Below are 16,498 nucleotides of genomic sequence, written 5' to 3'. Positions count from 1 at the left end.
ATTTGGTCAATTTACAATAAATTTTGAAATAAGGACCGATGTGCTTTGAAAAAACACAACATAGGGGGCTTCTTGCTAATTGTTTTAACTGAGGGTGTTTTTTGGCAATTAGAAATAACACAGGGGAATCTGTGCTATTAGCTCGTTTTAATGTACATATATTCTTTTGCATTATTTTGAATTTTCTACAAAATACTAGATAAAGATTTCAGAAGCGCTACTTCGGTCTATTCTGTGCAACACCGGGTGAAATACACTGAGTAAATCTTTACCGTTTATACACACAGACACACACGTACTCACATTGGTGTGTAGATCAACGGTAAAAACTACCCGATATAGTCTTCACTGGTTGTAGCGTAGAAATAACCATGCACTTCACCCTCTGAAATTTTGTCTTGCTTACAATAATAAACAAATAATAATTGGTGTAGGATTAACCAAAGAATAATAATAATAATAATAATAATAATAATAATAATAATAATAATAATAATAATAATAATAATAATAATAATAATAATAATAATAATAATAATTAATAATAATAATAATAATAATAATAATAATAATAATAATAATAATAATAATAATAATAATAATAATAATAATAATAATAATAATAATAATAATAATAATAATAATAATAATAATAGGTGCGTATATATAGATTAAAATCCGCCACTAAAAATTGGATATAAGCAATTGCATAAAAATATCACTAAGATAAGTAAATTTATAATTAAGGATCTGTACGAAAAATATTATGAAGGTAAGTGAATTATTATAACGAAATATATAACAAATAAGGTAGATGAAATAGCTGTTAACAGTGCCAGCCAATGAATCGTCATGCAACAACCTGTTTCTCCACCTATATATACAAAGGTGGTACAACTCAATTTCTCATCTCTCGATCTCTATATATCTCTCTCTCTCTCTCCTCTGTATCTTTCTCTCTATATATATCTCTCTCCACCCATAACCTAGAAATTCAGAATAATGGCTTCACTAAAGCTCACACTATTTGCCCTCTTTGTACTTGTAGCCACAGGTAATTAGTTCTCTCTCTCTCTCTCTCTCTCTCTCTCTCTCTCTCTCTCTCTCTCTCTCTCTCTCTCTCTCTCTCTCTCTCTCTCTCTCTCTCTCTCTCTCTCTCTCTCTCTCTCTCTCTCTCATAATATGAATATGAATGGCAGGTGTATCAGCAAAAACATGCGAGACATCACTAGAGTGTGCAGACTATCCATGCAGAAATACGGTGGCGACATGTTCGAACGGACTATGTCAATGCAAGGTCGACGCCCGCGTAGAGAAAGCTGCTCTTCCTGGATGCCCTATTCCTAATAGATGCCTCGAGGACGAAGATTGCCAGGCACGTTGCGTATTTGGTATCTGCATGAGGAACCAGAAACATTATTGAAACAACATTCGATTCGATTCAATTGAGGCCTTTCTCGCAAATTTTGATGCTATTTTTTTTTTTTGTTTTTTTGTTTTCTACAATAATAATTTTCATTCTGGCCGGTCGGAAAAAAAATAATTATTATGCATAAGTTTATTTAGCAGTGAATGAATTTTATTTTGGGATGGAAAGGAATTTATAAGGAGTTCTGATATATATATATATAATTAGTCTCGATCAATAGACAACGTTGTCCGATATATAACCCTAGTTAGCTACTATATATATATATATTCCCAAGAAAAGAATATCACAACTAATTAATTGATTTCAAAATTAACTAAACAAAAATGTTTATTTAGAATTATGGAGTGCGTATGGAAATTAAATACGAGACAACTAAAATTTATTTACCCAAGCCCATGCATACCTAGTGGAAATTGCCAAATTGGAACGTAATTTTTGAATTCCTTGATTCCGATAAAAATATTTTAGATTTTAGAACAATGTTAATCGTTCAATTCAAAATCTTGAAAACTTCTATTTCTGAGTTTTTTCGATTTCTTTTGGTTAAAAAATTAAAATGATGTTATAATTTTTCGATCCAATTTTAATTTCTAAAACTTTGAATTTATTATAGACAAACTATTTTGCATTTGAATTGAATAGCATTTCCGTAATTATTGGTGATTTATCGTTTGAATTTAATTAATTGTCGGGGTTGTTTATAAGCGAGAGGAATTGTTCCTCCTAGCTAGACTATAAATAAGATTTAATATTTTGGTGCATAAAATTTAGTTAACAAGTAACCAGCAAATATTCATCTTCGCCCACCTTAACTCTGACCTTACGAATTAATTAAATCGAGAATTTAAAGTATTCGAAACTTATATAATAATATTACAATCGTAAATTAAAACGAAATCAAAGTTTATCCAAATTTATTCAAAGAAGGGAAATCTGGTTTTGCATTTTTTCGGGCGTGATGATGCTAAAGTTTAGCTCACCTAGGATAATGTAGAAAACGAGCTGGGAGAGCAAAGCTGATCAGTAGCTAGTCAATTCGATGCTCCTGAGGTCCCTGCGAAAATAGCACACGTGAACTAAGCCGGGGGTTGATCCGGCGGAAACCCCTCCGACGCTCAAGTCAGATGTACGGATCGTAGGGAGAGTAGAGAGAATAAATTCGTGGTGGATTATCAATAATGAGAACGTACCTTTACGAATGAATAAACCATCTATTTATATATCGTTAAATGGGTTGGGCTTACTTTGTTGGGCCCAAGCCTTATTTTGAAAGAGCTTGGGCTTTCGCGTGATGGGCCCACTTGGTAGATAAATTTGAGGGCCCATTGGGCCGGCCTATTTAGGTATATCATTAAGCCCCCCAACTCTGGATTTGAGACGGGGACGTGTGTAGAGTGATCCGGGTCGTGTCGAGAGTTAATTGCGGCGTTGATTGAATTGTTTTCGTTGCCGGTGAATTAATTCTTTAATTTAAATAAGGGATTATTGTATTTATTTGGCAGCTAGGCATATATTTAAGGGTTTTAAATAATATACCAGGGCCAGATAAATAGACTCCTTTTGCGGTGGAAAGAATTAAACTTCAACTCTTGTGGAATAAATATGGGTATGTGTCTTTAACTCTAGGTCTTCCTCTGTGCTATTTTTCTCTTGAAAATTTTTTATTTTTGCGGTAGAGTAGAAATTTTTTGTTTCTTGATTATTTCTTCGGGGAAATTTTTTCTCATGTCGAATTCGGGTAATTCGAAATCTTTGCGGATTAAACTTCGAGATCCGGTTGAAGGGAGCAAGAAGACCTTTGGCACAGTGGGTATGGAACGCGATAAACTTGTATTATCGGATGTAGAATTTGGGTCTGCAGTAGGAAATTCACGAACTGAAAATAAAAGGGGAGCTGGTGTTACAGCTGTTGGCTCGAGCCAAGAAGCCGGCCGGTCCCATGTGAGAGAGGGCGCGCGCTTCGAGGCTGCTATGGAGCCTAGTGAAGCCGCAGAGCCGGCGGCTTGCACCCGGACCGAGGAGGAGAGAGGGATGGATTGCAGACCACGTGGGTCAGCAGCTGAGGTGGGAAGCGCGTCGGGCACGCCACCCGATAGACGCACGCGCGCGTCGGTGGAGGAGAGAGAAAGAGGCGCGCGCGCGTCGGTTGGCGAGTTGGGTGGACGCGCGCGCGCTATTGGTCCAGGTGGCGTTGGCGGGCACGTGATTGGGCGGGTTTTGCATAGACGCGCGCGCGCGTCTGGTGGGTTTGGTGAAGCGGACGCGCGCGCGGGGGCCAGTGGGGTGGGTGCACGTGTCGCTGGGCAGGTGGGTGACGCGCGCGCGCGTGTATCTGACCCTTTTGGGGCTACGCGCGCGCGTGGGGGCGCGTTAGAGCCCGGTTTTGAGCCCGGTTTGTCCGAAATTGAGGGGCAAATTTCCGAGGGTACTGATTCACTTGGTGTTTTAAACGGGGGAAGTTTTGGTCGGCGAGAAATTATTGAATCGTGGAGTGACGATGTAGAAGTGCGTAACAATATTAATATTTGCCCTACTGTTGATGAAGCGGATTACAGTAGACGTCGCTATGGGCATCGAGTCGTAGATTTTGGGAGCGATAGTGATGATTCGAATGAAGCTCCTTTGGCGAGTGAACATCCGGTGTCAAGTAGTGAAGTTGAGCCGACGGATGACGAGGGGGAGGAAGATGATATTCCGCCAGGTGATGTTGAGGTTGATAAGAGGAAGCAAAAGAAAATTAAGCCAATTAATTTGGACTTAGTTGATTTTGATAGTGTGTTGACGGAAGAGCATCTGCACTCTATTCGTCATTTATCTGGAGCGCCAAGTAACGTTGAGTTGTTGTTGCCTCAAAAGGGTGACCGTTTGTATTCGCCACCTGATGGATTTCATACGGTGTTTTTAGGTTACTTGACGTGTACATCTCAGATTACACCGCATCCGACCTTGTTGAAGGTCTGCGAGGAATTCAAGATTGGGTATAGTCAGTTAACGCCCAGTGCTGTTCTGATTTTCCAGGCGTTTCATTTTAGGGTGGCTCGAGTAGGTCTGCCTGTGTCTGTGAGTTTATTTAAGGCGTTATTTACGTTACATCGGCCCAATCAGATGCCTTTCTTTTGCTTTCATCCTCGCGTTCATTACCAATTCGTGAAGAGTGTGAAGCTATCTTTGGGGAAATGGAAGACCTATTTTTTTTACGTGAGGGCTCCCACTTTTGATGTTCCCGTAGTTTGGAATCCTACGTGTGAGAGTTTCGCAATGACTGCAAATATGGCGAAGAGGATTGAGGAATCTGGGTTGTGTGATGTGGAATTTGATCCGAGGAGTTTGATACCGACGGTGAAGGGTCAGCATCGTATATCCTTTTGTTGCCTTGACTTGTGTTCCTCTTCTTTGTTGTTTGTTTTTTTTTTTTTTTTTTTTTTTTTGTAGTGTATATCCCATGTTTCTTATGTGTTCGTTATCTCTTGTAGATGGGGGCATCACCTTTGCGGCGCTTCAAGCTAAGGCGAATGGGTCGTCGAAGAAGGCATCGAAGAAGGCATCGAAGAAGGTACCCTCTACCTTGGGAGGTTCTTCAAATGGTTTGCCTCGTGGGGAGGTCCATGTAGAAGCTGCTCGAGTAGTCGCAGATGATCGTAGCAGTGCTGGTGAAGTGGAGGGGCGTCCACCGACGAGGGATCGTGGCAAGGGGAAGAGGGTGGATACCGAGTATGTGGCTGTGCCTAAGCGTCCACGGGTAGACCCAGAGGAGACTTATGCTTTCCATGGTGGAGGAGGGAAACAGCTGTTTACTTATGGAGTAAACCGCGATGGTAAGGAGTCGTACTGGGATGTGTCGGACTATGATTTGCCGATGTTGAGTACCGAGGGTTTCGTTCGAGAGTATGATCGTGCTCGGATGTCTGGTAAGGGTCCTTCTCATATGCTAGAGTTAGCTGGTGGAGACATATGTCGGGTGAGTACTTGCCTATTTAAAACGAGGCTAGATGTTATTCCCTCTCTTCCTTGTGTAATTCTTTTTTTTTTTTTTTTTTTAGTTGGTAGCGACTTGGAGATATCTCGTGGAGCACGGTAGGAATGTGGAAGCTAGTAAGGAAGAGGATCGGGCTCGAAGTCAAGCGCGTGAGGATGAGCTTCTAAGCCAGTTGGAGGAAGCGCGGTCCGATCTCACTCTACGCTCTGAAGAGCTTGCTCGGAGGACAGAGGAGCTTGCTGAGAGGACCGAGGAGCTCGAGGTTATCCGGGGTGATGCGAAGGCGTATAAGGATGATGTTCATAAGTTGAACGAGTGCTACGATCAGCTGAAAGAGAAATATGAAGCTGAGAAGGCGACGGGGAAGAGGTTCCTCACGACATCAGGTGGTGTGGCTTATAAGGAGTCCATTGTGGAGGAGACTAAAGCTAGTTTCCGAGGTAGTGATGAGTGTGCTGCTATGATTGAGGAGCATGCGTTGGCTGTGGTTTATAAGCCATTAGTGCGTGCTTGTCGCAAATATCTGCGCGATGCGGGTGGGATCAGCGAGGAAGTGATTCGTGGGATGGAAGCTGGCATATCCGATGAAGAGGAGGAAGAGGTAGATGTCAATGGGACGGGCACAGAGCTCGTGAATGACATGGTTGCGGGTGACTCTACTGCGGGTACGTCTTCCGCTCGCGGTAGGGGAGCTTAGACTTATCTGTTAGGATAGCTAACTTTTTTATTGCTATTATTTTTTTTATGGATTTCGTATTTTATTTTTATCGCTGATGTAGTTGGGTATGTCCACTACTATTTTATTTTAATTTCTTCCTCGTTTGACTTTGAAGTATAAGATTTCGATTTATTTATTTTGACATTGTCAAGAATTAATGCGTTGCTTCTATGTGTTTACATTAGCATTATACGCGATGTACTTGAGGAGGGGATCAGTCTCCCAAGGTTTTTGTTAGGGGTCGTGCCCTTTGTTTTTGACCACTTGGGTCTATAATATTTTTGTCCGTGGCCACGTTTTAAAAGTAGCACCTCGTGAAACAGTTAAAGGGACTTAGCTAATCCAGCTGGCCAGGCTATACGGATTATCCAAATCACTCTAAGTGTTTGTAGGGTGGTATTGATTTGAACTCATGGTAAGAGGTTATTTGTATAGACGTAAAGGCGTAGATAGTAAAGCGAAAAATATATATTAAACGATAGCATAGGAGAATTGTTACATGCCTATGTGAGGCGAATGTAAGTAAATGACTAATGCGATGGGCCTACGTGAGGCAAAGGTAAATAACTACTGGTGGAGCGAGAAAGAAAAAAAATTGACTTGATAAAAATTGTTCTAAGTGATTGTACTACACTTGTTCTTCTTCTTCCACGTCTTGCTTGTACTCGTTCGTTTTGCTGCGTTGATGGTAAAATGAATTCATTTGGCGTTTCTATGCCTGTCAAATATAATTGAGAAAAAAGAATTTTGTCTAAGCATTTGTATTGAAGACTTAGTAATTGAAGCTGAGGGGATGCGTATTGCGCTTTCACGTACCCTACTACGGATTTGATTTTTCTTTCTCGCACTCCAAGACATGAAATGAAGTCGTGAGTTGTCGCGAGTTGCTATGCGATCGTGCCTGCTAGTGGGATTATTTTGTCACGTTAGTAATCGTAAATGAGATTATCTGTGTGTTGAGTTCTAGTAGAAGTATAGTTACCCTTGACGATGTGGTATGGAGTGTCGTCGAGCAAGCAGCGCATTGATTGCTTAATATACATCCTCACGTAGTAGGTTCTCGACCTGTAAGGAGACGATGGGATGTGATTATGAATTTCTGATGTAAGTAGCAATTACTAGCCCCCCAGTTTAGGAGGGACATTAACGCACCTTGTTATGTGGTGCGGAATTTCCAACCATGTCTAAGCAGCTTTACAAGACGAGTGACGTGGAAGGTTGTGGAGCCTGCATGGGTGAAAATTTGTAAGTAATTTTTCTTTAGTAGAGATATGGGTGATGATCTCAAATGATCAGAAGTAAGGTAGATGTATACCTTAGGCGTAGAACCGTTTGAGGTTCCCTATATTCCATGTTCTGGGTATAGGGTGTCCGTCAATGTTCTCGAGGCGATATGCTCCAGTGTTGACCACCTTTGTGATTTTATACGGTCCTTCCCACTTTGGGTCGAGCTTTCCGATGGGGTGGGAGGCTTCAGCTTTTCGGAGGACTAAATCTCCGACTTGAAAGGAGCGAGGGCGGACCTTTGAGTTATATGCCTTGGCCATGCGTGATTTATACATCTGTTGTCGGATGTATGCGATCTCACGTAACTCATCTATGAGGTCTAGGCTTCCCCGCATAGCCTCTTCATTAGCTGTTGGGTCATAGTTGGTGACTCGCCAAGATGGTTCTCCGATTTCGACGGGTGCGATAGCCTCCGTGCCAAAAGCTAGATTGAAAGGCGACTCTCCGGTTGCTGCGCGTGGGGTTGTGCGATAGGCCCATAGGGCGTTAGGCAATTCTTCCACCCATTTTCCTTTGGCACTTCCCAGCCTTGTCTTAAGGTGTTGGAGGATAGTGCGATTTGTAACCTCCGTCTGGCCGTTAGCTTGTGGATTTGCTACCGATGTGAAGAACTGCTTGATGTTCAAGCCGATGCACCAATTTTTTACCTTGTCCCCGCAAAATTGAGTTCCATTATCCGAGATGATGGAACGCGGGATTCCGAAGCGGCACACGATGTTCTTCCATAGAAATTGGATGACTTCTTCTTCTCGGATGCGTGCCAAGGGTTCAGCCTCCACCCATTTGGTGAAGTAGTCCACTGCTACAATGAGGTATTTGCGTCCTCCTGTGGCGGACGGGAATGGTCCAACCAAATCCATCCCCCATTGGGCGAAAGGGATTGGGCTGTCAATTGGTTGCATTAACGCCGCTGGCATGTGAGTGATATTGGCATGCTCTTGGCAGGGCTTACACCTCCGGACTAACCTTTTCGCATCTTCATGCATCGTTGGCCAATAGTAGCCCTGCCTCAGTAGTTTGAGAGCTAAGGTTCTCCCGCTCAAGTGATTGCCGCAGATGCCTTCGTGTACTTCTCTAAGTACATAATCCGCCGTGGTTGGGTCGAGGCACTTAAGGTAGGGGAATGAGAACCCTCGTTTGTACAACTCTTCTCCCACTATGACGAATCGTGCGGCTCTCGTTTTTAACTTTCGTGCTTCGGCGGGATCCGTTGGAAGTTCTCCTTTTTTGAGATACTTCAGGATTGGAGTGAACCAGCATGGTTCATCCTCCTCGGTGTATTGTACTTCAGTGGGTGAAGTTATCTCCGGCTGAGGTGATGTGAGGAGCGTCACCTTCCGACTTCCGATGCTAGCCATGGAGCTTCCTAGTCTAGCTAACTTGTCAGCGTGGATATTGTTGGAGCGGGGTACTTGTATTATCTCGTAGCTCTCGAATTTGGATAGGAGAGTGTGTGCGAGAGCTAAATATTTCGCCATGGTGTCTTCTTTGGCCTCGTAAACTCCGAGTACTTGGTTAACGACGAGTTGAGAGTCGCTTTGGATTAGGAGCTTGCGCGCTCCAGCTGCTAGGGCGAGGCGGATTCCCGCTATCAGGGCCTCGTACTCAGCGACGTTGTCTGAGGCTGTGAATTCGAATCGTTGAGCATATTCGAACTCATCTCCATCAGGGTTCGTTAGGACGATACCCGCTCCCCCTCCTGTGGCAGTGGACGATCCATCGACGCTGACGGACCAAGTTGGAAGAGAGGTACTTTCTTCTACGGAGGTCATTTCAACTAGAAAATCTGCCAATACTTGCGCTTTGATAGCCGGGCGGGGTTTGAATTCGACCCCGTATTCGCTTAGCTCTATCGCCCATTTTGCTAATCGCCCGGATGTCTCAGGACTTCTTAGTATTTGCTTCAGAGGATAATTGGTGAGAACCACCACTTGATGCGACTGGAAGTAAGGTCGAAGCTTCCGAGCTGCGTTGATGAGGGCGAGAGCGAGTTTCTCCATGTTGGTGTAGCGTTGTTCGGCTCCTTGGAGGGCGCGACTTATGTAGTATATGGGTTGGTGGCCTTTTCCTCCATCTCGGATGAGGACTGCGCTGATGGCATTAGCTGAGGTAGCTAAGTACAGTAGGAGGGTGTCTCCTGGGTGAGGTTTTGTGAGTAGGGGTGGGGATGCTAGGTACGACTTTAGCTCTGTGAATGCCTTTTGACATGCCTCATCCCACTCAAATTTCTTTCCTCCCCTTAAGATTTTGAAGAAGGGTAGGGCCTTGTCCGCTGATCGAGAAATGAATCTATTCAAAGATGCCAAACAACCGTTAAGCTGTTGGACTTTTTTGATGGATGTTGGTGGAGGCATGGAGGTAATTGCTTCGATTTTTGCGGGATTAGCTTCGATTCCTCGCTGTGAAATCATGTATCCCAAAAATTTACCACCTCGAACTCCGAACGAGCATTTGAGGGGGTTGAGTTTCATTTTGTATTTTCGCAAGGTAGCGAAGCACTGATCCAGATCGGTTAGGTGATCTGAGGTTTTGACACTTTTGACGAGCATGTCGTCGATGTACACCTCCATATTTTTACCGATCTGATCTGCGAACATTGTGTTCACTAGACGTTGGTATGTGGCTCCTGCGTTTTTTAATCCAAAGGGCATGACTTGATAGCAGTAGATGCCTTGGTCAGTGATGAAACTAGCCCTCTCTTGATCCTCTGGCGCGAGTAAGATCTGGTTATATCCTTGGTATGCATCGAGGAAGCTGAGGAGCTCACACCCCGAGGTCGAATCGATGAGTTGATCGATTCTGGGTAGAGGAAATGGGTCCTTGGGACAAGCTTTGTTGAGGTCAGTGAAATCCACGCATAACCTCCACTTTCCCCCAGGTTTGGGAACGAGTACCACGTTCGACAACCATTCAGGATACTGAACTGGTCGTATATGACCCGCGTCTAGAAGTTTAGCCACTTCTGCCTTGATATGCTTGTTGCGTTCGGGTCCAAACGTTCGTTTCCTCTGTTTGACTGGCTTCATCCTCTTGTCGACGTTAAGCCGATGTAGGGCTACCTGAGGGGGAATGCCCGACAAATCTTGGGCTTTCCATGCGAACACATCTCCATTGTGTCGCAGGAAGTTGATTAGCTGCTGCTCCGTCTCAGGATCTAAATCAGATCCGATGCGCAGGAGTTTGGAATCATCTCCAGGTGTGAGCTCTATGAACTTAAGCTCTTCGACAGCCGCTAGCTTGATGCTATCGTCTGGTACACTGATGAGGATTTCTTTATTGTCCTCAATGATTGCATTGACCCACTTCCGTTTGTCGGATTTTTGGGTATCGTCTCCCTTTCCGGGCGGTTTAGGCTTCTTTGAGGGTTCTCGTAGGGCCCTTGCATAGCATTCTCGAGCGAGACGTCTATCTCCAAGCACTTCTCCCATTCCATAGGGAGTAGGGAACTTCCACTTCTGATGGTAGGAGGAAGGTACTGACTTGAATGTGTGGATGGCTGGCCTCCCTAGAATGATGTTGTAGGGTGATGGCCTGTCGACGACGAGGAACTTGATTAGTTTCGTGATTCGACAGGGGTCTTCCCCTAAAGAGACAGGCAGCTCCACTTCTCCCATGGATAAGATGCCTTCTCCTGTGAATCCTTTCAGGGGTGTGGAGACGGGACTAAATCGGGCATTATCTATACCCAGCTGCTTAAAAGCGTGAAGGTACATGATGTCAGCCGAACTTCCACCGTCCACTAATATCTTCTTGACCAAGAAGTTGGCCACCGTTGTTGTTACGACCAATGCATCGACATGGTCTTCATCTGGACCTTCGAGGTCGGAGGAGTTGAAGACTATGCTATGATCAGGTCTTCGTATTTGATATATGCGTTCGGATGGAGAAGCGCGTTCTTGATTCATGCGCGCTGATCGAGCGAGTGTGCATCTTGCATTCTGTGAATCGCCTCCCGCTGGTCCTCCGGAGATGAAGGAGATGATTCCCCGGGTAGGCTGGTTATCATTGTTATCTATGTCACGTCGGTGACCCCCATCTTCTCGTCTTTGTTGTTGATCTCGATTGTTATCTCGGCGTGGAGGATCATCACGGCGTTTATTTCGCGGCTTATCGATGTATTCGCCTAAATGGCCCTGTTTGATCAGCCTCTCAATCGCCATTTTAAGTTGTGCACATTCCTCCGTAGTATGCCCTTTGTCTTTATGGAATCGACAATAGCGATCCGATTTTTCTCGCTTTGCATTAGGCTGCATAGGACGTGGAGGCTCCGCTAAACCTCTCTGTTCTATCACGTGAAGGATTTCAGTGAGGCGAGCGTTTAACGGAGTGAACCTATTGTAGGAACAGGAGGGTTGGCTTGGAGGTGGAAGTGGTGGACGTCGGTCATCACGCCTCCTATTGTCCTGACGGTCATCTTCCCTTTTCCTTTTAGGGGGAGCGTGGGTGGAAGCTTCCTCTATCCTGACGTACTTTTCGGCTCGGTTTAACAACTCCTCTAGGTTGCCTGGTGGTCTTCCGGCAATAGATTCCTTGAATCTACCCGGTTTCAAGTTCTGTTGCATAATCCCTGAGAGCATGTCTTGCCCCACACTGGGGACTTCATGGACGGCTTCTACGAAACGTTTGATGTAGTTGCGGAGTGTTTCGTTGTCTCTCTGCACTACAGAGAAAAGATGAGCTGGGGTCTTGGCGTATTGTTTGTTGATGGCGAATTGGTTGGTGAATCGGGTCGACAACCGAGCGAAGGTGTCAATGGACCCTATGGGTAGGGAGTTGAACCAATTCATTGCCCTCTTGGAGAGAGTGGTGCGGAACATCTTGCACATCGCCGCATCCGTCGGGCCGTATAAATCCGCCATGGCACTGAATTTCTCAATATGTTCCTGTGGGTCGGTGGTCCCTTCAAATTGAGGTAACCCCGAGATCTTTACTCCTTGAGGTAATACCTCGTTGAGGATCTCTATGGTGAAGGGACTGCGTCTTGCTGGGAGAGGCATCCTCTCACCCATTTGATTATTTGGTTGGGAGAAAAGGTTTTGGCGAGACACTCGGCTGTTTACCTCGCCTTCTCCCTCATTAAAGAAAGGGATTCTTGGTGGCGATGCATTCCCCCGTAGGGGTGAGCGCCGACGTTGTTGTCTAGGCTGTGCTCCTCTGTGATTAGTAGATAGCTGCACTCGGGACCGTGGGTCCGACGTAGAGGAAGAGACGCTTATTTGATTCTGGATCGGCGGTGGGGCCACTGGTGGTGCTATAGGTGGAGCTTGTGCTGGTATCGCATTGGGAGCGTTTGCTCCCATCGTGGCGATATATTGAGTTACGGCCTCCGTGGCGGCGCGAGTAGAAGCTTCCGCTATCATACGTTGGAGTGCGTCCTCGGTTATCTGAACCGTTCGAGGAGCAGGGAGTGGTGGATCGGCGAGTGGTGGGTCCCGAGGGGGGATCACCTGAACCTCGCGAGGTGGATCTGCAGTACGTGGGGGAGCTGGCTCCGCGGCACGTGGAGGAAGTTGCTCCGCGGCGCGTGGAGGAGGTGGGATGCCAGATCCTCCACGGGCGGGGAGGTTATTAGCCGTGTCGTTTTCTCTCCGAGCTGATGCCTCAGGAGGATCTTGTTGGCTACGTGATCTGGTTTGCATCGTTCCCACAGACGGCGCCAAAATGATGATGCTAAAGTTTAGCTCACCTAGGATAATGTAGAAAACGAGCTGGGAGAGCAAAGCTGATCAGTAGCTAGTCAATTCGATGCTCCTGAGGTCCCTGCGAAAATAGCACACGTGAACTAAGCCGGGGGTTGATCCGGCGGAAACCCCTCCGACGCTCAAGTCAGATGTACGGATCGTAGGGAGAGTAGAGAGAATAAATTCGTGGTGGATTATCAATAATGAGAACGTACCTTTACGAATGAATAAACCATCTATTTATATATCGTTAAATGGGTTGGGCTTACTTTGTTGGGCCCAAGCCTTATTTTGAAAGAGCTTGGGCTTTCGCGTGATGGGCCCACTTGGTAGATAAATTTGAGGGCCCATTGGGCCGGCCTATTTAGGTATATCAGGGCGATACACTATTTTTTTATCGGAAAGCAAAAAAGCAGGCGACAATCTCTCGTAGTTCCGCTAAAGCTGAGTACTATATATAGGGCGTTAGCCGCGCTTGCTTGCAAGCGAGCTTGTCTGGCTCCAACATTCTCAGAGATCTCCACACAAATGTCAAATGTTTCGAGATCCACCGTTATATATTGTAATAATCAGGCCGCTATCTACATTTGCAAATAACCCTATCTTACACGAATGAAGGAAGCACATCGAAATTGATATATTAAATACACTTGTAAAGTCGCATTTTATTTTACTATAGAAAAACGTGGTAGCACTTTCACATGTTATTAGTAATAGTTAGACTGCATTTAGTAAAGCCGTTAGAGTTAGTTAGACTAGATAGGGATTATTTGTCAAAAGACCCCCACTACACAAGTCTAATTACAATTGGTCCAATTTTTTTAGAACTTTTTGAGATAAATCCATTTCAGCATTAAATAATAAAAAATAATAAATTATCAATATTATACCCTTAACTTAAAAGTAATGTATGTTTTAGGATTGGAAATTAAAAAAAAAATTTAAAAAAGATTTATAATATCTTTTCCTATTATCGTAACAACACATCCTCATATAATTCCACGATTACACCTCTTAATTACAGAGAAACCGTTTCAAAGTAATCTGTATTATCTTTGCCTATCTCTTTCTTTTTTATGATTCTTCCTCCATTTTTGGGCTTGGAGAATCAGCGACTCCATTGGAGGAAATTTCAGAAACCCTAATTAAAGATTGGAGCAAATAATTTTTTTTAATGGTTATAAATATTCCAGGTCCGGCGACGGAAGGAGGAGGATTTGCATGTGGAGGAGCGGTGGCCGCTGCGGTGGAAGTGCACAGAATATGTCTTCCATCGCCGAGGACCACCGTGGAGAAACTCGTAAATTGTTTAGAGTAGATGAGAAGCCAAAGGTGCAGAAAAAATGAATTATCCCGTGTGAAGGTTCATTGTGATGATGACGTAACCAGATGTAAAATATTCCATGGTTAATGGAAATATTAATAATTTTTTTTAAATACATTTACTTAATAATAATAATAAATCAATTTTGAGTTATTTACTAAGTCGAAGCAAAATGATTCATCTGCCTCGACTCGAGGTGAATATTTGTAAAGATTCATTTTTTTTAACCCATACTAATAAACAAACAAGTCTAGGAATTTGTAATTATACAGTGGTTTTCGTTAATTACAGAGTGGTTTTCGTTAATTTAATAGTGGTTTTTGTTAATTGATAGGTTTTTAGTGAATTTTTGTAATGAAATTTGTTAATTACATAGTGGTTTTCACAATTACATAGTGGTTTTCACTAATTACATAGTGGATTATGTTAATATTAATGTGGATTATGCTTATATTATAGTAACTTTTACTTTAATTTCACAGTGGTTTTCGATAAATTTAGTGGTTTTCGATGTGTAAGTAGTGGATTTTAATTTTTTTTAAATATGAACCATTTAAAAAAGTAAAATAAAAAAAAACTTATGTTTTAAATTAATATAAAAAAAACTATTTTTTAAAAAAAAGACTGCATATTATACGGTTATGTTTGTTTTCTACCGTGATTTGGGGGCCGGAAGAGGGGCAAATTATACGGTAATGTGATTTTGGGATTGATTTTTGATTTATTTTTGGGAGGCCTGGATTTGGTATTAATTTACCGTAATATTTAATTTAATAATTATACTAATAAGTAGGGGCATATATGAGTTTTTAAGTCCAATGGATTTATCTCAAATACCAATAATTAATTAAAGATTTATCAAGAATAAAAAACCCAATGGAGGGTGTTTGACATATTCCCCCTAGATATAAAGCTATATACGTATTACATGGAGCTTATAACACGTTGTATTCGTCGATTCTATTTCGTAACAAACACGAGCTCTGCTCATCAATGGAGTTATTCTTTCAGTCAATAAATTATTAAAGAGAAAAATGTGGAATATATCCAAAACAATTATATTATAAGGTAAGTGAATTATAAATAATTAATACTAATTTCAAAAAGAGAAAAATATCATAACAGATTCTCATAAATAGTAAGTGAATTAATTATAACCAATTAATACTAATTTCAAAAAAAGAAAAATATTATAACCGATACTCATTAATAGTAATAATAATATTATTGAGGTTTTTGAATTAATTAATTGTATATAAATACTGACCAATCCTCATTCAAACGAAAAACATCTCTAAGAAGCACTCATTCGAATATATACATACACGCACGGTACATCGAATTCGACTCAATTCCGAAATTCAGAACAATGTCTTCACTAAAGCTCACATTTTTAGCCCTTCTCATGCTTGTAGCGACAAGTAGATCTCTCTCTCTCTCTCTCTCTCTCTCTCTCTCTCTCTCTCTCTCTCTCTCTCTCTCTCTCTCTCTCTCTCTCTCTCTCTCTCTCTTGATGTTAATAAGTAATTAGTGTTAATAACATGAGATTAATTATTGAAATAATATGAATTAATTATTAATGACAGGTGTATCAGCAAAAAGATGTCAGACACAAGTAGACTGTATAGAGAATCCATGCAAAGGAAGTTTCGCGACATGTTCGAAAGGAGTTTGCGAATGCGCGATTCGAATCGATCAGGGTGAAGACGGTGAATGCAGCGTCGACGACGAATGCAAGAAAAAGCTTTTTGTTCCTGGTTGTACCAACTACTTTTGTGAATTTGGCGCCTGTTTCTGCAACTAGAGATGAATTATATATCTATCTATAATATATATTAATTTTGTCTGAAAAAAAAAAGAATAAATCATAATTGGGGCTTTTCTTCAATAGTGTCAGGGTGCTTAATTTTTTTTTTCTTTTTTTGGTATTTAATCTTTTCATTTTGATATGCAAAGTTTATTATTAATTTATTATTCTCGTTTTCATCCGCTTCAAACTACAGTTGAACCTCTATAAATTAATACAGTCGGGACTAGGGAAATTCTATTAATTTAGCGAATTATTAAATTATCAAGTTGA

At 42.5% G+C, this 16,498-nt stretch overlaps 2 long non-coding RNA genes across 2 annotated transcripts; both read left to right on the top strand.

Annotated features, from left to right (window-relative positions):
• Positions 1-908: 908 nt before the first annotated feature.
• On the top strand, positions 909-1,607 carry LOC148766589 (uncharacterized). The gene is made up of 2 exons (XR_016034978.1): positions 909-1,054; positions 1,200-1,607. It is a non-coding gene; the product is annotated as an uncharacterized LOC148766589 (long non-coding RNA).
• Positions 1,608-15,699: 14,092 nt separating this feature from the next.
• Positions 15,700-16,415, top strand: LOC148766588 (uncharacterized). Its single transcript, XR_016034917.1, has 2 exons — positions 15,700-15,839; positions 16,005-16,415. It is a non-coding gene; the product is annotated as an uncharacterized LOC148766588 (long non-coding RNA).
• The last annotated feature ends 83 nt before the right edge of the window (positions 16,416-16,498 follow it).

The sequence above is a fragment of the Erythranthe guttata genome, chromosome 12 (assembly GCF_056151865.1).
Source record: "Erythranthe guttata isolate IM_541 chromosome 12, IM_541, whole genome shotgun sequence".
Taxonomy (NCBI): domain Eukaryota; kingdom Viridiplantae; phylum Streptophyta; class Magnoliopsida; order Lamiales; family Phrymaceae; genus Erythranthe; species Erythranthe guttata.
This window is presented reverse-complemented; position numbering and strand designations above follow the sequence as displayed.